Source organism: Colobus angolensis, unplaced genomic scaffold, assembly GCF_000951035.1.
Source record: "Colobus angolensis palliatus isolate OR3802 unplaced genomic scaffold, Cang.pa_1.0 Scaffold3, whole genome shotgun sequence".
In the NCBI taxonomy this organism is placed as follows: domain Eukaryota; kingdom Metazoa; phylum Chordata; class Mammalia; order Primates; family Cercopithecidae; genus Colobus; species Colobus angolensis.
This window is the reverse complement of record NW_012116265.1, coordinates 25,375,485-25,396,500: the sequence shown is the minus strand read 5'-3', so window position 1 is coordinate 25,396,500 and position 21,016 is coordinate 25,375,485. Positions and strand designations below refer to the sequence as shown.

Here is a 21,016-nt window from a genome sequence, read left to right as displayed (position 1 = left end):
TCAGAAAACCTCTGAATTCCGAACCAGGAGTCCACACAGCCTGTTCTCCAGCTCTTGTCAAACAACTGCCACAAGAGAGTCTCCAAGAAGTGCTCAAGGGTATCTCAAAGGACTTGTGCCTCTCTGAGGTTAAACCTCTGGAAAGAGTGGAGCTCGAGTTCATTGCCTCAGCTCCCCACAGAAATGCCTTCCTACAAGTGTGATTTAACACCATACCTGTGGCTTTCAGTGGGAGCTGATTTAAGAAACAAGTATACAAAAAAGTTTCTGTGTGTTCCATGAAACTAATACTGACAGCACTGTTTACTGCACCACTCTCCTAAAATGGTAAAACTCAGCTTTTAGTACTTACAAAAAGTGCCCCTTTCTTGTGAACTGGTATACTTTCTTTTACTAAGAAATAAACATTTTGATACTTCCAAGTTCTCCTTTTGCTTTGGCTGCCAGGAAGCTCAGAACCGGGTCTGTGCTGACTTACAAAAACTAATCTTTTTTAATATTAGGCTAGGCAAAATAAGCCAGACATAGCAAATACTGCATAATCTAACTTGTATAAGGAATCTAAAAAAATCAAACTCAGAAGCAGAGAGTAGAATGGTGGTTACTAGAGCTAGGGGGGTTGAGAGAAATGGGGAGATGTTGGTCAAAGGGTACAAACTTTCCATCAGGATAGTTACTATTGCTAATAATACTACATACAGTTGAGCCCCCAGAACATGTGGGTAAGAGGCAACAACCCTCACACTCCCACCATGCAGTAGAAAATCCACGTATAACTGACTCCCAAAAAACTGAACTGTTATAGCCTAGTGTTGACCAGAGGCCTTACCTATAGTACAAACATTTGATTAAAAGCACATCGACATCCATGTTGTATGTTATATACTGTATTCTTACAATAAAGTAAGCTACAGGAAAAAAATGTTATTAAGAAAATCATAAGGAAGAGAAACTATATTTGCTATTCACGAAGTGCAAGTGGATCATCATGAAGGTCTTCATCCTGGTTGTCTTCACACTGAGTAGGCTGAGGAGGAGGAGAAGGAGAAGGAGGACAGCTACTGCTGTCTCAGGGGTGGCAGAGGCAGAAGAGGCAGAAGAGGAGGAAGAGGAGGCAGGAGAGGCAGGCACACTCGGTATAACTTTTACAAAAAAAAAATCTGCTTGTAAGTGAACCTGCACAGTTCAAACCTGTGATGTTCAAGGGTCGGTTGTATATTGTTTATTTGAAATTTGCTAAGATCTTAGTGTCATCACATACATACACATACAAACAATGACAGCTGTGTGAGGTGACGGATGTGTTAATTAACTTGATTGTGGTAATCATGTCACAGTGTACATGTCTATCAAATCATCACGTTGCATAACTGAAATATATATAATTTAAAATTTTAAATTATACCTCAATAAAGCTGGGGGAATTACATTAAAATTTCTTAAAAACTAACCTCTTTTAATGTTGTTTTCTTAACAATTGTCTCACCGCCACTACGACATAGCTCTGGATCTTCTAACTTTAATTTAAAACTCTGGCCCAGGCACAGCGGCTCACACCTGGAACCCCACGTTTTGGGAAGTGAAGCAGGGAGGATCACTGAAGGCCAGGAATTTGAGAGCAGTCCTGGCAACTTGACAAGACCCTATCCCTATTAAAAAAATAAATAAATAAACAACAAAAAGCTTCTGAAGGAAGGGGGTGTGGTGGCTCACATTGTAATCCTGGCACTTTGGAAGGCCAAGGTCAGATGACTTCTTGAGACCAGGAGTTCGAGACCAGCCTGGTCAACATAGCAAGACCCTGCAAAAGAATGTAAAAATTAGCCAGGCATGGTGGCACGCACCTGTAGTCCCAGCTACTCAGAGGAGGCTTAGGTGGGAGGATCCCTTGAGCCCAGGAGTTTGAGGCTGCAGTGAGCTGTGATAGCACCACTGCATGCCAGCCTGGGTAACAGAGTGAGACTCGGTCTCTAAAACAAAATAACAAAAAAAAAAAGCTGTTATACACGAGCCTTTTAATATATCCACCTCAAATGCTTTTTGGAAAGAGGCAGGAAAGTACAAATAAACATGTATTTATGAAACAATCTCTATACTTGGATCTCAGTTTCTCCAGGGAAGGAACATAAAGGCTGTGTGGCTATATAAGAAAAAGTGTTTTTGATAAAATGCCAAGTGGGGAAATAAAAAAGCAGAGCGAAATTTTATATACACTATGATTACTGCTATCAGAATAATGCAGGCATGAAGACTAAAAATAAAAATAGGTTTCTAAAAATATAAATTGTTGTGTTTAGGAGAAAGGGTCTAAGATGGTCATTTTTCTCCCCTAACTTATTTATCTTCTCAAATGGAAACAGAGGCCCATGTGGGTGAAGCAAGTAAGGCGGGCAGAGGCTAGAAATGCAGCGTTCCCCTGGGTGTTCTGATGCATCTCACAGGACGCCGCATGGGGCACGGGGCGCGAGGCGCAGGGCGCGGGGGTACGGGGGCGGGCTATAGGCCCTACGTGGTCCTGAGGGACCAGCCCCCAGTGGGTGGTGCCATGGATTTCACAGGGTCTTGGATAAAATGGCTTGTACACTCAAGTCACAACTGTTTGAGATTCTTGCAATACCCCTGACATGTTCTGATCACTCCCTCACAACTGGGCACTTGGGAAGGGGCACAGAAGGAGGAGCCAGGGGCCATGACCCCGGCCTCAGATGCCTAGGACTTGGTGGGCAAACCAGTTGCTCCTCATCCCTCCAGCACCGGATCAGAAGCCACTCCCCACAGGAAGCATTCCTCAGCCACCTCCAGAAACTACCCCCATGCCCGAACGACAGGCCCTCACACCCACCCACCCTATACTTCTCCTTCACAAGGCACCCTGAAAGCTTGCCCTCTGCACCCATCTACCCCCTGGACCACAAGCCCTGGCCCAGTACAGCTGTGGCTGGTGTGCAGCCCACATCAGCTGAGTGGCCAGCAGAGAGAATGGCTCACCCTCTGCACATGGCCAAGGTTTAGCCAACTAGGCTAGCAGCTTCCCCGAGTCAGGATCCCCAGTGACGCCAGAATGACTGGCAGCTGCCTTTATTGCCCCGCATCTTTTATGACAAGACCCCACATCCAGGGCACGGGCGCCTGGGTGATCTGAGGAGGGGGTAGAGGCAGGGTTCACTGCTCAAATTCCCGCCTAGCCTTGGCAAGCACGCGGGAGAGGCAGGGCTGACTCACCAGCTCGCAGGTGGAGTGAGCTCATTCCCTTCCAGGGCATCCTTGGAATTGGAAACCCACAGCAGTGATGGTTCCCATGGCAACGGGCCAGCACCTCCTCCACAGCCGCCTTCCCAGGAGCACCATTTGCCTGTGCCCACGGGTCACTTACCCACCCTCCCCAGCCTAAATCTCAGAACTCAGAGTAAGGAGAGGCCTTGAAGACCAGGCAATGCAGAGCCCTCCTCTCTCCACACCCCAGCCCTGCCTGCTTCCAACCTGAGACTACTTCAACACATTTAAGACCATGAAACTCTCGCCCAACCATGCATCCCTTCTTTGGAAGGCTGTCAGAAATTCTATTGGGAGCTAGAGTCCATCTCCATACAACTCTCACCAAGTCCTACTTCTCCCCATTGGGTCAACCCAATACATCCCCTCTTTCAAATGACAGCCTGGAGCCTGCTCTAAGCAGCCCAGGTCAATCAAATAGTCCCGATACAGTTTCCACCCTTCTGCACCCGCTGTGTGGGTTTTTCTGCATAGGATTATATTGGTCTATAATCTTCTCAACGTATGGAGTCGAATTCAGACAGCCATGCACTGAGCAGGTCTCAGGACAAGCCTGGTGCCTGCTACTGCCTCGAAGATGCCCAGAGCTTATCCCTCACTGACTCACCAGTCCTCACTGTTGCCCACCCCCAAATATCTTTCACTCCAGCTGCATCCAGTCAACTCCTCACTCGCCTCCTGCCCCTCCCTCCTCAGAACTTTGCATTCCCTTTTTCTTGCCTTTGGTCACACTCTTTGCAGGCCTACCTCCCCTTGACCCTGCCCCCACACCAGCTTGGCCTGACTCACATATTCCAGATTTGATTTTTAGCTCACATGATCACCTCCTCCAGGAAGTCCTACCTGTCTCCTCCAGGACGGGCTGGAGCCTTCCTTGGAACTCCATTCCTACACCCGATGTGATATCTTTGTATATGACCAGGAAATTGCCCGTCCCTGGGTCTCTCACCCACGGGCCTCCTTGGAGACAGAGACCGTGCATCTGCCCCTCACCTGGAACGAATGTCTGCTTTATGTTTGTTAAGTCTGGGTGGCAAGCAGGTAGATATTCATTTTTATTATTCTCAATGCTTTTTCTTATGTTTGAAATGTCAACTTTAAAAAAAGATGATCCACAGTAAACATGAGTTGAGTAGATGAACTGGGGCTGGCTGCAGTGCCTCCGCCCCAATGTGTGTTTGAGAATCTCACATACCCAGCTGAATTCACCCTTCAGAAACTTTCCTCCCACTTGGGGCTGGAACCCAACACCACCTGGCCAGTTATCCAGAGCAGTTAGTTCAAACCCTCAGGGGAGCACCTGCGACTTGCCTAGTATGGCAGCACCACAAAGATGAGGTTTTATTCATACTATGTATCATTTCTTCTCCGCGTCCTTTCTCACTTGAGAAGTTCCTTGCAGTTCACACTAGCACACTAATCTCAGTGCCAATAAAACAGCCCAGATGGTTAAATATTACAGGCAATTCTGTTGTTAACTGCTGAAGCTGAGTAATGGGTACACAGGAAATCACTATACTATTCTCTCTACTCCTGTGTGTGAATTTTCCATAATAAGTTTTTAAAAATTCATTCATTTCAATGAGAACACTTGGACACAGGAAGGGGAACATCACACACCGGGGCCTGTGGTGGGGTGGGGGTTGGGGAGAGGGATAGCATTAGGAGACATACCTAATGTAAATGACGAGTTAACGGGTGCAGCACACCAACATGACACATGCATACACATGAAACAAACCTGCACGTTGTGCACATGTACCCTAGAACTTAAAGTATAATAAAAAAGAAAAAAAAATTCATTCATTTATTCATGCAACTAACATGCATCATGGATAAAGAAAGAAATAAGAATCACCTCCTCATGAATTCATAACTTTATTAAATTCTAAATTGCTTGCTACCTTATCCCACCCCAGGAATTAAACATCTATTGGCATTTGTAACATAAAGGTTATGCTGACCCACCAAAGATGAACAGCAAATAAGGGGCTCCAGTACTGCCTCTCCTGGACTGTGGGGAGCAGGGAGCCTTTCCAACCCTGCCTATTCCACCTACACTTGAAGGCTCCCATGCACAGGGGCATCATCGAAAGGCAGCAAGGAGCTGCAGAAGCCAACAGCATCCCTCCAACTTAAAGGCAACTTTCCCTCAAAAAACAGGATTCAGGTACCCTCCATTCTACCATTATGACTTTTCCGTAAAGCCTCCACCTGACCCTGAGCCACCCCCACCTCCACTGCTCAATACAGCGCTGGGACTTCAGTCTCCATGACCAGAGACGGGCCACTTTCCTGGTGCACAGGAATGCATGGGTCAGGAGAGAAGTGTATGGGGCCCAGGAGGGTGGAGACTCAGCTCCATCTCTCATGAGGAGCCTCCCTTCTCCAGTCAGGGCTGACAGCTGGTGCTCACCACCAGAAGGAATGACCCAGCAGAGAGGAAGCAACTAGGACAGTGGTTAGCAGTGTGCGCTCTGGCCAGGCAGCCCTGAAATCAAAGCCCAGCTGCCCCACTAAAAGCTGTGAGTTGGGAGAAAATATTTAATCTCTCTAAGCCTCAGTTCCTTCTGTAAAGTGGGATTAAAAATGTCACAGTACCTTTTCCTCATAGGGCGACTGTGAGGATTCCTTGGTATAATGCACGTAATGGACTTAGCACAGTGCTAGACACGCAGTAATAAGTGCTGGCTATTAATACCAAGTTCACCACAGCCAACAGGCTGCCTCTGTCCTGCAGGCTCATTTCTCCATTCCCTCAACTGCAAATGCAGGAGCCAGCCTCAGGAACATCAGAGTGTAAGGGCCCGCATGTGGATCACTACCTCCAACTTGGCAGGGTACAGCTGCCTGCATGTGTGAAATTCATCTGAAATTGACCACCCCCACACTAGCCAGAACCCCAGCAGATTCATCTGCCTTCAGAATACAGAGGCCCGCCCCATGTGCATCTATCTGCAGGTGTTCTGGAGCCCACCTGCAAGGATGACTTCAGAAGATGGCTTACGTATACCCAGAATAAAGAATCCTCACCAAATCTAGCCCCACAAGGAATGAACTCATGGCAGAGTGTCCTTGGACAAATCAGATTACCACTGTGGACCTCGTCCCTTTACCTGAGGGAGAAGAGGGGTAGGTGACAGTGCAGGTCCCTTCTGGCTTGGGCATTCTATTGATTTCTCAAACTGCTGCAAAGGAGAGAAGGGCCAGAGCTAGGCTCTGGAAATAAACAAGTGAAAGACAAGGCCACCTATTGACACCAGTCCCTTGGGCAGATTCCAGACTGAAAGCCTTGCTCCCTGGCTCCAGCCAGTGTTTCAGACCCACTGAGCCCAGAAGCAAGCAGCCTCCTCACACCAGGCCTGTGGGTCAGTCAAGCCTACACAAAGGACCAATTATGATCAGTCCACCTTGCAGTTCTCCTGAGCCACCTCCAGCATCCCCAGACACACCTGGAGCACCCAGGCTAGAAGGCAGAGCTAAGGTATCCTTCACCAACACCAAACAAGGGAGAGTGCCTCCCTGACTCTCACCTCCCCCAGGCACCTAGCCTCCCAATCAGGACCACACCCTAAGCAGGTATTTCCAGAGACAGAGTGAATGCAGAGCCCAGGACACAAAGAGCACTAGCTTCTGGGTCTATCTATAAAGGAAGCACATTCACCTGGCCCCACTTGCGCCCTCCCTAGAGGGTGAGAACAAATTCCTCAAAGCTGAGACACAGAGGGCTCCTAAAGAAGCTGTGTTCACAGCATAGTCAACTTCAGGGCCAGGCTACGAAACCCAGGAGTCAACTGCAAGGTCACCTTTAGAAGTGCCTGACTCAGATAAGTATGGTGGCTCATGCCTGTAATCCCAGTACTTTGGGAGGCAGGAGATTGTTTAAGCCCAGAAGTTAGAGACCAGCCCGGGTCACACAGCAAGACCCTGTCCCTACAAAAAAATAAAATTATCCGGGCATGATGACACACTCCTGTGGGCCCAGCTACTTGGGAGACTGAGGTGGGAGACTCACTTGAGCCCAGGAGGTAGAGGCTAAGATCATGCCACTGCACTCCAGCCTGGGTGACAGAGCGAGACCTTTCTCAAAAAATAAAAACATAACCAATTTTGTTTTTAAAAAAAGAAGTGCTTGACTCTGCTGAGTGTCCCCTAAGAGGGCAGAAACACAGAATGTTGGCATCATCCCAGACCCTCAGAGATCATCTGCATGTGATAATCCAAGTACAGCCTTAAGAACAGAGCCTCACCACCATCCTACCATCCAATTTCTCGGTTTATAGGTGGTTTCGGGTGTGACTTATCCAGCATCACAAAGTGGCCACAGGCAGCACTAGGACAAGACCTCAGGTCTCCTGAGGTCCTGGTACCTAACACACGACCACTCTTTCTGTTCCTGGGGGACAAGATAGGTTTCTGTCAAGCAGCTCGCTGGCCTAATAAATCAAAGAAGACAGTCTTTTCACACCTATCCCCACTCCCAAATGCTACTCCCAAAGTTCCAACAGAAAGGTAGCAGGAGGCAGGTGAAAGTTTTGCTGAACCCCACATCCTGGGAAGCTAGAGGCCCCACAGTTATCTAGATCCACACCCCTTGGGATACTATGGCTAAAGGCAGTGGGCTGCTGACGTCCAACACTCCAGAGAGAACCCTCAGTGGAGGGACCGGAAGGAGAAGGAAAACCAAGACCCATGTTTTACTTCCTTTAAGGCCCACAAACCCACACAAAAGGACCAGAAATTCCCTGTGATTTTCTGAGGCAGGTCCCAGCCAAATGCAATAACCCCACCCTCCAGAGAGGAAGGGGCAGGGTACAGAGGGACATGTCAGTATGGCCAGCACCTTGGAATCTGATGGGCAGCTAGCCAAAGATAAAAACGCAGCTGGGCTGATTGGTAGGGAGCTGGGAGGTCTGTGCCAGCTCCAACCTGCCTGCCATTGGAGGCACCAGCTCAGAGAGGGGTGCTGAGCAGCATGGCAGGGGCTGAGGTCATCCTATTCTGTGACCCCCATCCCAATGACAAGGCCAGCTTCCCTGGCCCCTGGCCTCCTTCTGATTCCAGAACACACCTCTGAGTCCCGAGGAGCCAACTGGGCCTCTACCCTGGCCCCAGGAATCAACTTCATCTCTGGGGTGGTCCTTGGTGACTCGGACCACCGGCTCCCAGACCCTCAGCATCTGTCAGTTGTCTCCTGAGGGACTACAGCTGCCACACTCCTGTCCAAAGGCCCTCACCACCACTGTTCATCAACACTGGATACTCGATGAATACCTAGTATGTGCAGCTTGATTCTTGCTTACTTGCTCTTTGGGGGGCTAAGATGAGCTGATCAGGATGCTCCTGAGACTCAGTTACTAGGGGGACCCCAGGAGACTCCATAAATCCACCTTTGATCATCGAAGGAGCCTCAGATCGGTCACAGATCAGTGACATCCCAGAGAATCCTCTAAATGTCTTTAGAGAGGAGTTTCACAACAGTGCCCCAAGAAAGTGTGATGAAGGCAGGCAGGCTGCCGCCATACATCTGTCCTCTCTGACTCTCCTAGCTCAGGCACTAACTGGGCAAGGCAACGGCTGAGTGGCCGAGAGCCAGAAGATAAGAAGGTAAGAGGAGGGAAATCAGGCAAGGACAAGAACCACTCAACCGGGACCCCACTTGCTGTCGTTGGAGCCCAGGAACGGGACTGGCAGAGTGAGGCTCATCGTGGCTCCCCACATCTGGCCTCTTCCAAAACTCTACATGCAGCCCAAGCCTCGTGTCCAGAGCACAGTCTCTTGTCTTGCAGAGCACAACCAGCTTCCAAATGGTGCAAGAGGCTGCTGTGAGCCGTAAAATATAAATTCATTTAGAAGCATTCCCAAATTCACTATAGCTTTTCGTCATGACATATTTGCTTTATCAAGAAGTAATAATAAAAGCACAACTATTACCCTGGGAGGTGAAAAAAATGGCAACGTGGCATAGGTCCCTAAGAACTTGAATCTCAAGCCCAGGAAAAGAGGGCAGCAGGCAAGGGACCAGGGACCCACAGGTACGGACACCAGATGCCACACACATGTGTGGGTGGGAAGAGAGTAAGACGCTGAGACTGACGTCTCCTGCCCTCCCTCATCAAACATCAGCAAGTCTTTGAACTCTGGCGGGGTGCAGGGCGGCAGGTGTAACATACGAACGCCACCGCAGAGGCAGGAAGCTGGGTTCAGTCCCACCTGCCACCTACAAGGAGCTGTGTGACTTGGGCAAGTGCTTTGGAACTCAGCAGTCTCAGCCACAAAACAGGGATGGCACAGCTCCCACCAGGTCTACCTTTACAGTTCCCCGGCAAAGGAGAGGTGGGAGCGAAAGGAGCAATGAACAAAGTGATGCATTGGGTATGACCCCATCTACACAAAGTTTTAAAACAGGCACAAAGATACAGACAGCTACATAGGCAAGAAGTGTATAGGAAATGTATAGGAACAAAACACCAAGCTTGGAACAGCGGTTAACTCCGGTGAGGGAAGGGAGAATGCTGGGGCCGCAACTCGACGAGGTACTCTTTTCTGAAAATGAAAATCTGAAGCCAACATGGTCTTTGTGAACTGGCTTCAAGATCAGAAAATCTAGAAATACTTGCTGTAACCACCTGAACCTTTCAGGTCTTTCCAAATACCCTCAAATGTCCTTTACCTCCCACTAAGCCATCCATATGGGCATTGTGAGGATTACATTAATATCTGAAAGCACTTAGAAATGTGCCTGGCCCAAAGCACAGTCCCAGGGCTGGCTAATGCTGGGGGTGGGTCAGGGGGATGCACAGATGCTCAGCTCCATATTCCCAGAACAGTCCCTGGGCTAGCAAGATGGGCCTAAGGTAAGCTTGCTTCCAAACCAGTGGCTTCTGGGGAAAAGGCGTCGGGTACAGGTCCCCCAGCCAGGCACCTTTGGGTGCTACTGTGGCCTCTTTGCCCATGCCAAGGAGCCTCAATGAGGGGGTGGCACATGGGCCCACTATATAACTGAGCCCCCAATGTGGTATTCCTTAAAAAAACTACGTACAATGAACCTCTAAATATAAGAAAAGAAAGAGAGGAAAGAGAAAAAGAAAGCTACAAAGCAAAGCTTCATTTGGAGCTGAGGTTGGGAAAATATGCAGATTTCTAATAAGAGGCCTCAGGGCTTCATGCATGCAAAGACACCTCCATGCAGCCCCAGCCACCAGTATCCGAAATGAAGGACAGGAAACCAGGGGTCTGGCCCCATTTCCCTGCCTCCAGGAAAACACAATTCATAAGCCACCTCCTGCATCTCCCAGCTCCCAGGGCCGAGTCTGGAAAAGCACTTTGGGTTCCTGGAAAGAAAGGCCCTTACAAAATATCGGGAACTGACTGCAAAGCGCCATTATCTATTATCTGGAGGATGTCTGCGGTGTTTAAAAAGGAGCCACTCCTCTGCCAAGGTCAAGGACGTGGCCAAAAACAACAGAGGGGCTTCTTGGAGCCAGAGAGACACATGCAGCCAAACGCTGACAGACACCCCATGCTCACAGACCCGACAGACACAAGTGTCAAGACAGAGGGCTTCGGTGGAAGCTGCCCTCCTTTTCCTCGACCAAGCCCTCATATTGGGGGTGTCGAGACTTGACTCAGAAGAATTAAAAGCTCCTCTTCCCTATCCGCAAACCACAGGCTGTTATGCATTGGACATCTCCACATCAGACATAAGGAGAAAAGATAGAGTCTGATTTTAACAATCCCCTCCCACCCACATGCAAGGTTTAGTGCCTCTTCCAGCCTGAAAAGCCAAGTTCCATTAGGGGACTGGCCTAAAGGAGCCCACCCACCTTGAAGTTGCCTCCCCTCCTGTCATTTCACCTACAGATGATTTGAAAATAGAGCTCAGATGCTGTCTCACTCCCATCAGTTATAATCAGCTTTGCAGATGGCTTTTAAAAAATAAATCTTCAGGCCCATAAAAATGCTCCCCTACAAGCCCTGGCCTGGCCTCAAATCACAGGCCTTGTGACCACGCTCCCAACCAGCTCCACCATCACCCACCACCAAGACACAGGAAAAACAAGGTAACGGGGAGGAGCCTCCCTTCCCCCAGCCAGCTGCTCTTCCACCTCGAGGTGAACATTTGGGGCCTCTGATTTAGGCCTGGAAAGTTCAAAGCTGAGGGTCAGGAAATGGCACTGCCCCCCACTTGGTGCTGTTCTCCGACCTGGCACAAAAACTCCCCAGCCCTGCAGTGCCAAAAGCCAACCTAAGTCCCCCACTCCCTCATCAATTTTCTAAATCATCTCAAGGCTTAAACAAGAACCTGAAACGTTACAGGTTTCACGTGCACAGACTTTTAAAATCAAAATAAACCTGAGCCTCAGCTGCCTGGTTCAAAGCCTGTTTGCTTCCCGTGGTGACCACAAAGGAAGAGACTCTCTAAGGGGAAGGACAGACAGAACAGGTGAAACTGAAGGAACCAAAACAAGAGAGAAGGGGAGGGTGGTGCTGAATCTTAAAGCAGGGGAAGCTAGCTCCCAAAAGCTGGGGTCAGCACCAGAAGCGGCCACCAGGAACGTGGGATTGGGGAGGCCTCCAAGTTCAGGGGACTTTAGTCTATTCCTGACAGTTACTGCTTCAACTGAAAAACACAGAGAAATACAACTTGCATCCTTCACTACCTTCAAAACCAAGAAAAGTACCTTCACTGAGGCCTGTGTCCATCCCCTTAAACCTCACAGACCCTCCTGTCAAAGACCTGGATTGAAAACCAACTCTACTTCCAGGCTACAGAAAGCCGGGTAAAGTCGCTTAACCTTTCTGAGCCTTACTTTCCCTGCATGTAAAATGGGGATAAGACCTCACAAGTTTGTTCACCATGATTATTGGAGAGAAAGCCACACATGGAAGCATAAATGTTAAAAATGTGCCAGTGAGTTGTTCTCTTATTTCAATTTTATATAAGCCTTGCCTCCCAATTCAAACATAAACTCCTAATAGCAAAGAGTGTGTCTGTACTTCTGGTTAAGAGCCGAGTTCAGAGGTCAATCTGCCTAATCTTGGGCAAGTTACTTAACCTCTCTGGGCTTCCATTTCCCTGTCTGTACCAAGAAAACTAACAGTCCCTTCCCCAAAGAGTTGTTTGACAGGTCGAGGTAATCCAAACCATTCAGCCTTTAATCAGTGTGAACTATTAGGCTTTGTGCTTATTTGGAAAACCAAGACATTGTTAATAAATACTGGCTGGCTGGTTGGTTGGTTGATATAAAACAGGTAACACACCTTTCCAGCCTTCCCTCATCTTCTCTTCCCTCCCCAGGAGGTGGTCAGTGTTTACATTTACCTCCGAGTACCTTGGGCTTGTGAAATGTTTTGAACCAAAATGAATGGTTCCCTTTAAAGGTGAAGGGTACCAGCACCTTCATTTCCAGGCCTCTCTCACTGTGTGGCTGTGAGCGTGTTGTTCTCTATCTCGAAGCTCAGGATCTTCATCTATGAAGTGTCATCATCCCACATATCTTACAAGGCTGTTGTCAACGTTAAATGCAGCCACTGACATACGTGTCTGACATACACTTCATGTGCAAGAAGGGTTTCCCTAGGTCCCCCAGCCCTGACCTGTGGGTGACAGGCCTAGGGAAGACTCCACTCCCTCTTAATGGAGAACAGATCCCCACCCCTGCTGTAGCCAAGGACCAAGGAGGCAGTTTCCAGGGGAACAGCATCCTCTGCAATGTACGCCCGATTTCCATCCTCGGCTGCCTTTTATTCTCCTCCCACCTCTGTAGTGGGCCAGGTCACCTTTCCCCACGATTGCTAGGCAACCTCCAAGAGTGGTACAGCTGCCTCCTTTGGGGGGCAGCCTGACCCTGCCCTCCCCTTCCCCTGCCTACAACCCTAAGGAAAGCTGCCTCACGTGGACTCCCACCCTGCCAACCCTGGGGAGAGCACATGGAGAGAAGCAATCCCAGGCCAACAGGGTTTATAGACAGAGACTGGGAAGGAATTTTCCCCTTGGACTGAGACTTGGAAAATGAAGGCCACCCTCTCCCCACCCCACCCCACCCAGTCTTCTGTTTGCCTGTGCATATCTATGATCTATTCTGGTCAGTTTCCAAGGAAAGAGCCACATCCCGCTTTCTACAAAAGCTCCCGCCCTTGTCTTCCTCTTCCAGGCTCCTCTCACTCATCATGAACCTGGACCCCGGCTCTAAACACTGGGCATGACAGAGGAGGGCACACACAAACGAGGGAAGAGGGACAAGGATGGCAGAAGCCATCAGAAATCCTGTGAATGCTTGTTTACCTCTGGAGGTGGGATGACAAGCAATTGTCATTTTCTTCTTTATATTACTTAATAATTTCTTAGGTTTTTAAAAATTGAGATAAAATTCCATGGCATAAAAGTCACCATTTTAAAACGTACAATCCAGTGGTTTCAGGTATATTTGTGAGGCTGTGAAACCACCACTACTATCCAATTCCAGAACATTTCCATCACCAGGGTTTTGCTTGTATGTATTTGTCTTGGGCTAAGTGTTCTACCCACACAAGCATTTGTTGTATAAGCAGCACAGCAAAGTTGAGAAGAAGTGCAAATGCTGGAGCCCGACTGCCTGGCTTCAGATCCCAGCTCCACCACTTGCTGGTTGTGTGGGCCTGGAGGAGTTCTGCAGCTTCTCTGAGCCAGCTCTCTCATCTGCAAAATGGGATAACAGGAGGATCTATCTCACAGGGTTAGATGCGCTCATGCATATAGAGTCCTTAGGACAGTTGCTGATAATTACTATGTGCTCAAAAAGGGGAGCCACTAGAATTATTATGAGAAAAGGAATTTTGTTAACTTCATGGCAGAATGGTGCATGCAGAAGGGACCAGTTGGGGTCATGAATGTTGCCACACACAGCTTTGGGGCTTGCCCATCACTAGACCAGACTCACCATGCCCAGATAACCAGACTCACCTGCCAGATAACCCCCTGGGATGACATGAAAGGAGGGAAAGCAAGAAAGGCAGGGAAGGGAGAGCCTGAGCAACCCTCTCCATGCGTTTCCCCCCATCTGCTGAGAAGGATGGATTCCTGGGAGCCTGGACTTGATGCCCAGCCTGGGGATAGGTGGGAAACAGGTATGGTTTGGCTGTGTTCCCACCCAAACTTCATCTTCAATTGTAGCTCCCATAATCCCCATGTGTCACGGGAGGGACCTGGTGGGAGGTAATTGAATCACGGGGGTGGTTACCCACATGCTGTTCTCATGATAGTGAGTTCTCACAAGATACAATGGTTTTATAAGGGGCTTTTCCCCACCTTCGCTCTGTACTTCTCCATCCCGCAGCCATGTGAAGAAGGACATGTTTGCTTCCCCTTCTGCCATGACTTTACATTTCCTGAGGCCTCCACAGCCATGCTGAACTGTGAGTCAATGAAACCTCTTTGCTTTATAAATTACCCAGTCTTGGGTATGTCTTTTTTTTTGAGACAGAGTCCCGCTCTGTCACCCAGGCTGGAGTGCAGTGGCTGGATCTCAGCTCACTGCAAGCTCCGCCTCCCGGGTTCACGCCATTCCCCTGCCTCAGCCTTCCAAGTGGCTGGGATTACAGGCATCCGCCACCTCGCCCAGCTAGTTTTTTTGTATTTTTTAGTAGAGACAGGGTTTCACCGTATTAGCCAGTCTGGTCTCGATCTCCTGACCTCGTGATCCGCCCGTCTCGGCCTCCCAAAGTGCTGGGATTACAGGCTTGAGCCACCGCACCCGGCTGGGTATGTCTTTATTAGAAGCGTGAGAATAGATGAATACAGAAACCTTGGTCACGCATGAAGAAGGAAGAAGGAGGGTTTCCAGGGTGGCTCTGAGCCCTGGTTTACTATGTCTCCTGTCCCCACCACTCCTAAGGCTCCTTGCCTCGGTCAGAGCCAGGTTTGGCCAAACAGTACTTAGTAGGCCACCTGCACTGGCACCACGGGAGATGGAGCCAGAACCCTGGGCTAAACTGAATCATGAGTGCAGTGGGGGCTGACCCATCTGCCAGAACCAAGGAAGCAGGCTCAGCGGGTTTCCTCTGCCCCGGCCTCTCTGCCGTGACCTCTCCGGGGAGGTGCAGACTAGAACTGCCCAAACCAACTCAGCTGACGGGTTCCAGGACCCCACCAGTGTCCATGGTGAGTAACTCAGCCCAACCCACAGGCCCCTCTTGCAGAGACATGGCCTACCAACACCTCTCTGTGTACTCTAAAGAGGGCATAAAAGCAGGGCTGGTGGAGAAGGTGCGCTTTGGCTCCATACCAAGTCCAGGAAAACCACAGGTGGGTTACACATGGAGGCAGCTCAGGTGGGATTAACTGGCTGGGATGATCTCAGCAATATCTGTACAGAGGTGTGGCCTTGAGAGTCTGGTCTGTGACCTGTCCAGAAGGCCTGGCCACCTCTCACAGAAAGGTGAGAGGTCAGCTCTGGGAGGGGCAAAACAAATGGAAAAGAACAATGAGGCTAGGCATAGTGGCTCATGCCTATAATCCCAGCACTTTGGGAGGCTGAGGCAGGAGGACGACTGGGGGCCAAGAGTTCAAGATCAGCCTGGGCAACACAGCGAAACCCCCATCTCTATAAAACACAAATTTAAAACTATAATAGAAGAATGATAAGGGAGAGTAATGGGAGGGGGTGTTCCCCAGCAAGGATAGTCACTGTTGCTCTGCTCTGCCCTTTCAGGCATCTCCCCTCTCCCCACCTCTGTTCTACATCACACACACACGCACACATACGCACGCACACATACATGCAGCTGAAATGCCAGAGAAAGGTAAGGCTCCCAGCAGAACCGCCTTCCTTTGAGATGCAGATCCTATTCCACAAGCTCCTGCCAATGGCCATTATTGGCAGAGCCTGTTGCAATTCTGCATATTTCTGGTTCCCTATCTACCTAAACCATCATTTCCACACTCCACACAGCAAGCAGAGCATCTGATAACTAACAGGGGTTTAATGAACATCTACTGATTGCCTCCATGAGGAGGAACCATCCATATTCTCACCCTATTAAGGGCTGGGCTCTTTCCCAGAGACCCACCGTAGCACATCTGTGACTAGGCCACATCTCAGGCTCCGGCTGCCCCACCCTGGCTCCAGGCCCCCAGGTCTTGTATGACAAGTCTTTGAGCCAGACTGATGGTTTATGGCCCCAGCCAGGTGCCCAGCCCCAGGCCTTCCTTGAGCAGAAGAAAAGGGGTGTCCAAGTCCAACACAGCCTGCAGAGCCTGCAGCACCTCCCCAGAAGTCAGACTGAAGGGAGGGAGGTTCCTCCTCTTCCTCTTGAGAAGGTGGTAGCCATGCATCTTACAGGAGCTGCTAGCCTCATTCTCCTCCAAACCAAACTCCAGTGTCCGGCGACTTCAGCAGCCCCTTGGAGTACCACCATTTCTCAAAACTGGAAAATCTGGTTCTCACGGCTCACCAGGCCTCCTCACACCTGCCTGTCTTACCGCAGCCTGGGTGGCAGCCAGAAGCAGCCCCCACCTGCCTGGTCTGAGGCCAGCTGGCCTCTGCAGCCCTATTCCCCAGTCCACCTCTCCTCAGGCTTTGTCAATCACTTCGCCAACCAATGGGGCAAGGTTTGGAGAAGGAGACACATCAGATGCTCAGATAAAGCAGGGCTGGGTTCACTGCTGGGAGGGATGGGTGGGGCCCAAAGAATGCCTCAACCGGGGCCGGGGGCGATGGCTCATGCCTGTAATCCCAGCACTTTGGGAGTCCGAGGCTGGCGGATCATGAGGTCAGGAGATCAAGACCAGCCTGGCCAACATGGAGAAACCCTATCTCTACTAAAAATACAAAAATTAGCCAGGTGTGGTAGTGCGTGCTTGTAATCCCAGCTACTAGGGGGGCTGAGGCCAGGGAATTGCTTGAACCTGGGAGATGGAGGTAGCAATGAGCCGAGATCGCGCCACTGCACTCCAGCCTGGGCGACAAAGCGAGACTCCGTCTCAGAAAAAAAAAAAAAAAAAAAAAAGAGGAGTGCCTCCGCCTGAAGACATCCAGAGTTAAATCACTTACAGGGAATTCCTACCGTGTGGCCATTTTCCTTATATAAGCTGACACGGTGGGGTTGTTTGCTTGTTTTTTAAGTACTTTAACATCCACCCTTCATCCCCATACCCTGGGAGTACAGTAGGCAAGGAAGGCTACCTTATTCCACAGGTGAAGAGATTGAACAATCACAGAGGTTAAGGTCAGACGTCAAGGACAACGCAACTCCTGTACACCCCTAAACAACCTTGGCTCCTGCAAAGATGGGTTTATATACTATGGCTTATCTCAAAGCCTATTGGGTAAAGACCATAGAAATTCTGGTTCCTCCAAATAACATTTACTGAGCACTCACTATATGCTAGGTGCTGTGCTAAATCCCAACATACATTGCTTCATTTAAACCTCCACACAACTCTATCAGGCAAGAACTATTATTATCCCCATTTCCCCATTGATATCATCAGGCACACAGCAGGTAAGCTGACTTGCCAAGATCTCAACAGTCAACAGGGGCACCAAGATTTGGACTCACGGTGCACCCAGCACACATTTATCTGCAGAGTCTGGGACAGCCCCAGGATAGGTGGTTATCTGAACATAAAGCATTTCATTGCCTTCCCCGCCCCCAAGCCTGAAGTTGGGAGCCACGCATGATGCCATTTACTCCATTTTTCAGAGACAGTCCTAGATCAGGCCACCTACAGCAGGCCTGCCCCTGTGCTCAGCACTAGGAATTCAGCAGAGAACAGGACAGGCTGGGTCCCTGCCTCCACGGACACGGCATGGGGTGAAGCTGGAAGGAGTGCAGAACAGGGAGGGGCCCAAGAATGGGGAGGACAGCCAATCCTCTCCTCTTTCTGGTTTTATTTCTACAAGGCATCACCCTGGTTTTGGATGTCCCATCTCTCCCCAGGTAAACTCTTTTATAGCAGATCCTCCTCTCTCTGTAGTCCTCCACCTTGACTGGTGGCCTTGGCTAGCTCCTGCAACAGCCTAGCTGTCCAGAAGGAAGTGCAAACAACATGTCCCCTCTTCCTGTGACCTATCCTCACCTGTCTGCTGAATGGGGATGTGGGCCTTATTCACAACCACCGCTTTTCACCTGCCAACGCTGCCTCTCTGTTTCAGCATCCATTAGCTCAACAAGTATTGATTAAGTTCCTACATGTAAAAGGCCGCAGGCTGGCACCTGTAGAAACACACATTAAACCAGAATCTCCAGGACTTGAGAAGGAAGAGAGAAAATAAAATTTAACAGCAGAAGCTACCATTTACATATCTGTTCTCATCAAGCCAGCAAGGTGGGTATTAGCTCTTTTTTATAAGTAGGGAATTGGAGACTCAAAGAGGAACTTGCCCAAGGTCACAAGCCTGAAAATAATAGAGCCAGGATCCTACTCCAAGTTGATGCTCTCTCCAGCTTGACCTACACTGGGTACACACATACACCTAAGAACATGAGCAAAATTACATAAGGGAGAAAACTGGGGGCCGCAGTCACCCTGAAAATAACAGCAACTCCTAGGAAAAGCAACTTCAGAGCCCAGCCTCAAAGACCAGGAAGATTATGAAATCTGGAAAAGGAGAGGAGTGCCTCTAATCCACGTGCTCTATCTGGAAGATAACTGCATTTTGTGTCTGGAGGCATGGCGACCAGCCCATGAACTCCGCACCGAAGCATTCTCTGAAAGAGGGACAAGCCTCGGCCAAGCCAGTGCAGCTTCTTGAGTCATGCCTTCTGCCTGCACAGACTTCTCCCTGCATCCACATCAGGCCATACTTTCACCAAGGAAGCATTTCTCAATGCGTCATTTAACCTGATTCCCCGGAAGAGTCCTGAGGGCTCCGTGGGCAGAAATGCATCCCATTTACAGAGGAGGAAACCTAATGAAAGTGCCACAAGAACGGGAGCTTGGTCTGTCTTGCTCAGTGCCCCATCCCTAATACCTGGAACTGTGTCTGGCCCAGAATGAGTGCTCACAAAGTATTTGCTGAATGATCTAATAATAAAAGCTCAATGAAATGGAAAGACTTGCCCAAAGTCTCACAAATCGCCATGGCTACACCAAAGCTAAAAAGAGGGCCTTCTGCCTTCTACCGGGTGACCTTTGTATCCCTTTACACTGTGTCCTCCTCTTCCCCTCCTCACACTCACTCCCTGCCTCCTCTGGAACCATCAGCCTCTGTCCACTTGTGGACTCTGGTCCCACACAAACCCTGCCTCCCAGTCAGTACAAAGAGTGTCAAAAGCAACACGTTTCCCTTAACTCTTATCCCTCACCTGTAATACTACCTCCTTAATATCAACCTGCTGAGAACTAGGCAGGCCAGAAATTCTGCACACTAAGGCCCACGAAAGATAATCTAGAGAATTAACAGGAAACAAAAAAAATGTGGATCTGAATCTTCCAAGTCAGGCCCAGAGCTCCTTCTGTGTGGCCCCTCCATCAACCCCGCCCAAAGCACGTGTCCACCCTCCTGGTTCCGAGATGCTCTGGCTCTGGCTGCCAGGCCCAGCTTTCCTGCCTCCCTTGCCAAGGAGGGACAAGTGAGGGGAAGCTGCCAGTCCCAAATATGGCTGCACCCCAGTCCCATCAAACACCAGTCTGGACTTGGAGCTAGTTACTTCCCCTCTCTGGCCCTGGTTTCCTCATCTTTGTGCGTGCCTGGCACATATCAGCAAATGCCAGCTCTTGGCACTGTTGAGTTTGCCTCCAGGATAACCCAATTTCCCAGACCACCTCTTCCTACCTGGCCGCCCAAAGGCCTGGGGCACACCCACTGCCACCCAGGTGAGAGCCCTGGGAATCTATATTCTTCTCCCCAACTGCGTTTAATATATTCATTCATTGAGAAATATTAAATACTATGTTCAGGCCGGTGCTCAGTGTCTGTCCCCCAGGAACTTGGTCTCACAGTCCTTTTCCTGGGCAGTTCCTGGGGGCTAGTTCCTGGGCAGCTCTGTTACTCCTGCACCTCCTAGGCACAAAGCAGGTGCTCCCTAAGCAGGGATTTCTCTTTTGCTTCTAAACCCCAAGGAAGACTCCAATCCACCATCCTAACCTCACTTCTAATTTAAAATCCATTCGCAAGAAGGCTTCACCCTGAAATTATTAAAGAGCCTTCTGTGTGGTGCCCCATAGGGATCTCCAAATTACCCACTCACTTTTCAGTTCCACCCACAGCACCCATGGTCCCAGGAAATTAGCCAAGTGAGTGGGGGACTGTCTGCAGCTCCCCCAGTCCTCAGCTCTTACTAGGAAGATGACAGGAAGAGGGGGAGTTTAAGCAACTGGCACATTACAAAGAAGTCAGTTCGAAGTCAGGGGACCCTTCCATGTCCGATTAGATGACCGATGTCGCTGTATAGGGCCCAGCCCTGCATATGCCTTGGGCACCGTGGCCCAGGTCGTCCTGCTTTGAGGAATCCCATTGTGTGTGTTTTAGATTACCTCTGCCTGTCTGATGAAGTGAGTAAAAGGGCTCCATTTCAGGGCCTAGGATTCCTGAGTGAGCTAATACAGGATGCCTTTGGCTGAAAAAAAAAACTTCAGTCGGCTCTATAAACTACCCCCCTTTTAAGTTTAAAAAAGGGAATGAATGTTACCATTTTTGGACATGAGCGTTCTCCCTCAAGCCCAGCCCTAACCGCACTATCCAAAGGGACGCGCCATCCTGTCCCCCCCCACCCCAAACCCCATTCCCAGATCAGCCAGGAGGGGCGGTGGGGGGGT

The 21,016-nt window shown here is 49.6% G+C and overlaps 1 protein-coding gene across 5 annotated transcripts in view; it reads right to left on the bottom strand.

The window, feature by feature from the left end:
- Window positions 1-21,016, bottom strand: part of ACTN1 (actinin, alpha 1) — a 105,913-nt gene that overhangs the window by 82,941 nt on the left and 1,956 nt on the right. Inside the window, exon 1 of one of the 5 annotated variants that reach the window (XM_011949696.1) lies at window positions 20,540-20,727. The exons of the other annotated variants lie outside the window; for them this stretch is intronic. The gene's annotated coding sequence lies outside the window, so the exon portion shown is untranslated. Of the gene's footprint in view, window positions 1-20,539; window positions 20,728-21,016 lie in introns of those variants that run through there. 5 annotated transcript variants of the gene reach the window in all.